The following is a 7,500-nucleotide window of genomic DNA, read 5'->3' as shown; positions in this document are numbered from 1 at the left end:
ACTTAAAACTTAAATCGAATTTTCTATTCTTACTTATTCTGAGTCTTTGCTAAATACTTCAACTATTGAAATCAAGAAGTTACAATGGGTCAAATGATATGAAAGGGGTTAATTACTGGTCTCCTTTGAAATAGCCCCATTTTCCCCCAGGTTTTACCAGTAAATTGAACGGGGATTCCGGTTTTTCATTTCCTGAAGTAAAAATAGGGTTCTTATCTTTAAACCTCTCGAGGTATTTTATTGCATGTAAATGTAATGTGGAACCATAAATAGAAATCGAGTATTTTTTTGGATTCTTTATTTTATTTTTTATTAAGTTCAACTAATTTCATTTCTTCATTGCTACATAACAGCCAATTAGCAAATTCTATAGGTATAGATTTTCTCAATCAAAAAGAAAAGAATGTTAAATTGTGAAATAAAGATGTCAATAGAAAACCTTTTCTTTTTTACGATTCTGAATGTTTTATGGAATAGAAAAACTGGAAAAAAAAAAACGCATATTGGCCTTCTTTTTTTATTTCCAGTATTATGTCCAATATTATGCAATTTTCACATATCTTTTACCTATCTCAATAATGTTTTATTTGAGGAGGACACTATTAGCTCGAAAATAAATAGTAGTAAAAAGAATTCGTTTTGAAGAATATATGTCTTTCACATCCAGCTATAACAATGAGTAATTTTTTAATTTCTAAATGACAATTCCAAAAAAACGCACTTCGACATCAAAAAAGCGTATTCGTAAAATCTTTTGGAAAAAGAAGGGATATTGGGTAGCATTAAAGGCTTTTTCGTTAGCGAAATCTCTTTCTACCGGGAATTCAAAAAGTTTTTTTGTACGCCAAATAAAAATAAATAAGTAATAAAACGTTAGAATAATTTGAATCAACTTGAAAAAAGAATTCAATTATTCTTAAATTATTCAATCAATTATTATCTAATTTAATAATTTAACGATTCCCTTTCATATTTGATATTGATTAGCTCACAATACGTAATGAAACTCTCTTCGCTTTTCTGATTGATATATAAAATAGTTGAATTAGGAAATCCTCTATTTATTGAATAATAATTTATTTTTTTACAAAAGAATAAAGATCATTTCTATTCCAAGGTGGGGAGTTTGATTTTCCCCATCGATCTATTTGCAGAATTCAATTAAAAAAGAAAACAAATTCTATATTTCCATATCTTTTGCCCTTAACCCAATAGATAAAATTGCTTAATGAAATTCTATATCACTAATTGTCAATTTTGAGTGATGCAAAATAGGTTCTTTTCTTTCTATTTTGTCTTCATAATCCATTTTTTGTTTTAGATTTCTGGAAAAAAAAATCAATAGGAAATAGCTGATTAAACAATGAAAACAAAAACTTTTTAAATTCTATTCCTTAATTGAGTATAGAATGATTTAGTTACAAGAGTTCAATTTGAGGCAAGCCTAAAATATAGGAAAGTCCCAGGTTAACTAAAAAAAAACTAAGATTCTAAACTCAAATCTAAAATAATGTACCTTCAACTTCAAATTCCTATATGAACAACCTTTTTTGGTTATTGATCCATTTGACTCATTACTAAACTAAAATAGCTTCCTCAATCTCGACGATTGCTTATTCATAGGCTATTATGAGTTCAAGACAGGTCGCTATGGTGAAATTGGTAGACACGCTGCTTTTAGGAAGCAGTGCTTATGCATCTCGGTTCGAGTCCGACTGGCGGCATACCGTCTTCTAAAAAGGATAAATAGATATTATAATGAATTCAATTCCCGATTTCCATTTTAGAATTATGTAATTAAGGGACTCTTCTTTTTTAAAGATTTTTAATGATATTTTCAACCTTAGAGCATATATTAACTCACATTTCCTTTTCGATCGTTTCAATTGTAATTACAATTCATTTGATAACCTTTTTAGTCGATGAAAGCGTAAAACTATATGATTCGTCAGAAAAGGGCATAATAGTTACTTTTATATGTATAACAGGATTATTAGTTACTCGTTGGATTTCTTCGGGCCATTTCCCACTAAGCGATTTATATGAATCATTAATTTTCCTTTCATGGAGTTTCTCCCTTATTCATATAATTCCGTATTTCAAAAAAAAAAAATTTAATTTTAAGTAAAATAACTGGCCCAAGTGCTATTTTTACCCAAGGCTTTGCTACTTTAGGTATTTTAACTAAAATACACCAATCTGGAATATTAGTACATGCTCTTCAATCCGAGTGGTTAATAATGCATGTAAGTATGATGATATTGGGCTATGCAGCCCTTTTATGTGGATTGTTATTATTAGTAGCACTTCTAGTGATTACATTTCGAAAAAACAGAAAGCTTTTTTTATAAGAGCAATGGTTTTTTAAACGAGTCATTTTTCTTGGGTGAAAATGTTTTAGAAAATACTTCTTTATTTTTCTGCTAAAAATTATTACAGGTCCCAATTGATTCAACAATTGGATTATTGGAGTTATCGGGTTATTAGTTTAGGATTTACTTTTTTAACCATAGGAATCCTTTCGGGAGCGGTATGGGCTAATGAAGCGTGGGGGTCGTATTGGAATTGGGACCCCAAAGAAACTTGGGCATTTATTACTTGGATCGTATTTGCAATTTATTTACATACTCGAACAAATAGAAATTTGCGGGGTGCAAATTCTGCAATTGTAGCGTCTATAGGCTTTCTTATAATTTGGATATGCTATTTTGGGGTCAATCTATTAGGAATAGGGTTACATAGTTATGGTTGTTTTCCATCAACATTTAATTGAATTCAAGACAAGTTATTCCAAATACAAGAGCGGGCGGCGCATTGTATGAACCAGCGTGCGGACCGTGAGAATCAAATATTGTATTGATGATTCACACGGTTTTCTACCATATGTAGTTCAATTTCATTGTTTTTACTTAACTTAAGAGTTAAGAGAAGAAAAAAGTCTTCTTTTTTTCATTGTCCAAGAATGTTTTTAAAAACAAAGATAGGTTTTTTTTATTTCAATCATCAAAATTATCTATAAAAAAAAATTAGATAGAATAACTTCGACCTTGTCAACTGCTAATGAAAGAACGAAATTCGGGTATATACCAACTATTACGGGTGAAAAGATGGAGATCGAAAGAAATAACCCTCGCGGTCCAGAATGAAAAAAGGAACCCTTCGGAGCATTAAATAGCTTGTATCCATAGAACATTTGGCGTGACATAGATAATGAATAAATAGGAGTTAATATAATTCCAATTGCCATTACAAAAGTAATTAGTATTTTTGGAATTAAAAGATATTTTTGGCCGGTAATTATTCCAAAAAATACTATCAGTTCGGCAACAAAACCACTCATACTTGGTAATGCAAGGGAAGCCATCGAAAAGCTACTGAACATCGTGAACATTTTTGGCATTGGAATAGCTATTCCGCCCATTTCGTCAAGATAAACAAGGCGGATTCTATCATAAGTCGTCCCCGCCAAGAAAAAACGTGCAACACCAATAAATCCATGAGAGATTATTTGTAAAAAGGCTCCATTAAGTCCCATATCAGTTAGAGAACTAATTCCTATAATTATGAAACCCATATGAGAGACAGAGGAATAGGCTATTCTTTTTTTTTTTTTTTAAATTCCGTTGGCCAAGAGATGTTGAAGCTGCATATGATATTTGTATTGTACCTATTATCATCAACCAAGGAGAAAATATAGAATGGGCGTGAGGTAATAATTCCATATTGATTCGAATTAATCCATACGCTCCCATTTTTAATAAGATTCCGGCTAGAAGCATACAAGTACTGTAGTGTGCTTCTCCATGGGTATCTGGTAACCAGGTATGTAGAGGGATAATGGGCGATTTGACAGCAAAAGAAATAAAAAATCCAATATAGAATATTATTTCTAAAACCACAGGATATGACTGATTAACTAATGTTTCAAAATTTAATGTTGGTTCATTAGAACCATATAAAGCAACACCCAAAACTCCCATTAAGAGAAAAACAGAACCCACCGCCATGTACAAAATAAATTTTGTAGCTGAGTATAGGCGTTTCTTTCCTCCCCACATGGCTAGAAGTAGATAAACAGGAATTAATTCTAATTCCCACATGATGAAAAAAAGTAAAAGGTCCCGAGATGGAAATGATCTAATTTGACCACTGTACATTGCCAACATGAGAAAATGGAATAATTGAGAATCTCGAGTAACTGGCCAAGCCGCTAAAGTCGCTAAAGTAGTGATAAATCCTGTTAATAAAATGGGTCCTATAGAAAGTCCATCTATTCCTAATCTCCAATGGAAATAAAAAAAATCGATCCATTTATAATCCTCCACTAGTTGGATTAATGGATCATCCGATTGCAAATGATAACAAAATGCATAAGTCATTACAAGAAGTTCTAAAATACATATACATATGGTATACCACCGAATTACCCTATTTCCTTTATGGGGAAGAAAGAAAATTAAGGAACCCGCAAATATCGAAAAAACGATAATTATTGTTAACCAAGGAAAATAATTCGTAGTAAAGACAAGATACACTTGGACCAAAAAAACCCACGCTCAAAATATTTTGATTTTCGAGCACAGGTTTGTCGGTAAAAAAATTTAAATGAATTCAAGTAGAGTTTGTCGAACGTATCAATAAGCTAGACCCATACTGCGAGTTGTTTCATGCCATAAATAAACTCGGACACTCAAGAAATTTGTTGGACAGGCGGATTCACATCTCTTACAACCAACACAGTCCTCTGTTCTTGGAGCAGAAGCAATTTGTTTAGCCTTACAACCGTCCCAAGGTATCATTTCTAGGTATCATTTCTAATAAATCGGTGGGGCAGGCTCGGACACATTGAGTACATCCTATACACGTATCATCAATCTTTACTGAATGTGACATGGGGTCTATACGTTTTTTAATGTTCTAAATTTTTGATCTAGTAAACTTAGAAACAAATCATATATTTAGATACCGGATGAATAAATGAGTTATCATAATTTTCTAATCAACCCCCTTCTGGATTGGTTTATGAGATATGAGAGAGGCCAAAATACTTTGATTTCTTATGTTTTGCAAACAAGATCATACCTTACGTAGCAAACATGCTAAAGAAAGTTGATTTATCAATATTAGAATCTAGATGATTAATACTAATTATTCAACAAATTTGATTGATTGATACGAGTTGATTTTCTGTTAGGGTAAATTGATGAAACAATAGCCAGTCCAATGGCTGCTTCAGCTGCTGCAATAGCTATAACAAAAATTGAGAAAATGTCTCCTTTTAATTAACGATTATAAAAAAAATCAGAAAATGTTACAAAATTTATATTAACCGCATTCAATATAAGTTCAAGACACATAAGGGCTCTAACCATATTTCGACTTGTGATCAATCCATAGATACCGATAGAAAATAAATAGGCACTCAAAATAAGTACATGTTCGAGAATCATTAAACAACTCCTTATCAATCTCCACTCCGTTCAATATGAACAGCAATTCAACCAATTTAATTGACTAGTATATAACAAGTATGGAACAAAGAAATATATTGGTACTAGATTGACCTAAAGTCTTTCTATTTAAAGAGCTGGAATTCAAATAGAATTTTGTTCTGTCTTATCACATTCATTTTCCTTCAATTCTATTTAAATTCCAAGTTTTAATAGAAATTTTTTATTGACGAGCTACAACAATTGCACCTATTAAAGCAACTAAAAGTATTAATGAAATCAATTCAAATGGAAAAAAAAATCTGTTGATAAATGAATTCCAATTTGTTGACTATTACTTAGAAAATCTAGCTCTATAATCTGGTTTGATCTTGTAGTCCAAATAATCCCATACCATGATGTATCTGAAATAGTAGTAATTAGTGAAATAAAAAGACTTATACAAACCATCGAAGTAATTCCATCTCCTACGGTCCAAAGATGAAAATCTTTGTAATATTCTAAACCATTCATGAACATCACAACAAAAATGATTAAAACATTTATAGCTCCTACGTAAATAAGTAGCTGCGCAGCAACTACAAAATAGGAGTTAGATAGAATATAGAATAACGATGTACAAACAAGAACCAATCCCAAGGAAAAGGCAGAATAGATTGGATTGGGAAGTAATACCACCCCTAGACCCCCTAATATAAGACCCGATCCTAGAAAGACTAAAAGAAAATCATGTATTGGTTCAGATAAATCCCTTTTTTTTTATAAAAAATCAAAACCGAAGAATTTCATGACTTTATTGACCTGAACAAGACAGAACTTTTACTTGTGCAAATAACAATTAAGGTGAAGCGGGGTCAGGAACGACGAATCTCTTTATGATAAACAGATCCATTTTGCATGTTCGTTATTACGGGTAGTTCCTACAAAGGATCGGACTAATGACGTATACAATACTTGAATTCTCGATGTAGATGCTACATAGTTGGTTTTCATCCTTCAGAGACTACGAGTGTAATAAGAGCATCCGTCGACAAAAGGATCACCCTAAGATGATCATCTCGTGGCTATTGAGAACGAAGTAAATCATATGGTTCTATTTATCAATCTTTCTAACTTTCTCCTACGAAACCAAGGTCGAAAAGATTGAAAAAATCAGTCATTCACAACCTAAAGATTCCTTGAAAAGTTAAGGATTAGTAATCCTTTTTAGAAATCGAATGGATTCAGTCTTATACATACGCGAAGAAGGTAATCAAAAAAGAAAGAAAATGAGTCACATGTTTCTAACATATTCATACCTAACGATTTTCCACAAAGTGGTGACGAAACGTATAACTTGTACAAATCTTTCCATTTTCCAAGTCGATCCGATCCATTCATTCGTAGAGCTATTTACTAGATCGCAGACATTCCTGGAACACCTCTAACAGAGGGGCAAATAGTCAATTTTGAAAGAACTTATTGTCAACCTCTTTCAGATATAAATCTATCTGATTCAGAATGGAAGAACTTGCATCAGTATCTCAATTTCAATTCAAACATGCATTTGATTCGCACTCCATATTCTGAGAAAGATTTATCATCCGAAAAGAGGAAAAACGGAGTCTTTGTCTAAAGAAATGCGTTGAGAAAGGGAAGATGTATAGAACCTTTCAACGAGATAGTGCTTTTTCAACTCTCTCAAAATGGAATCTATTACAAACATATATGCCATGGTTCCTTACTTCGACAGGGTACAAATATTTAAATTTGATATTTTTAGATACTTTTTCAGACCTATTGCCAATACTAAGAGCCCGTTTGGATTGGCTTATAAGTTGCTTATAAGCTGTTTTCAGCTTTTTTGAGTGTTTGGCTGGCCAGCTTAAAGTCATTTTGTGCTTAAATAAGCTCAAAAAAATAATTGGGCCCATTTGACTTAGCTTATCTAAAGCAGCTTATAAGCTGAAAACAACTTATAAGCCAAAAAAATAAGTTAGACTACCCCAACTTATTTTTTTCCGCTTATAAGCTGCAAACAGCTTCTAGTCATAAGCCCATCCAAACAGGC

The sequence above is a fragment of the Lycium barbarum genome, chromosome 9 (genome assembly GCF_019175385.1).
Source record: "Lycium barbarum isolate Lr01 chromosome 9, ASM1917538v2, whole genome shotgun sequence".
Taxonomy (NCBI): domain Eukaryota; kingdom Viridiplantae; phylum Streptophyta; class Magnoliopsida; order Solanales; family Solanaceae; genus Lycium; species Lycium barbarum.
This window is presented reverse-complemented; position numbering follows the sequence as displayed.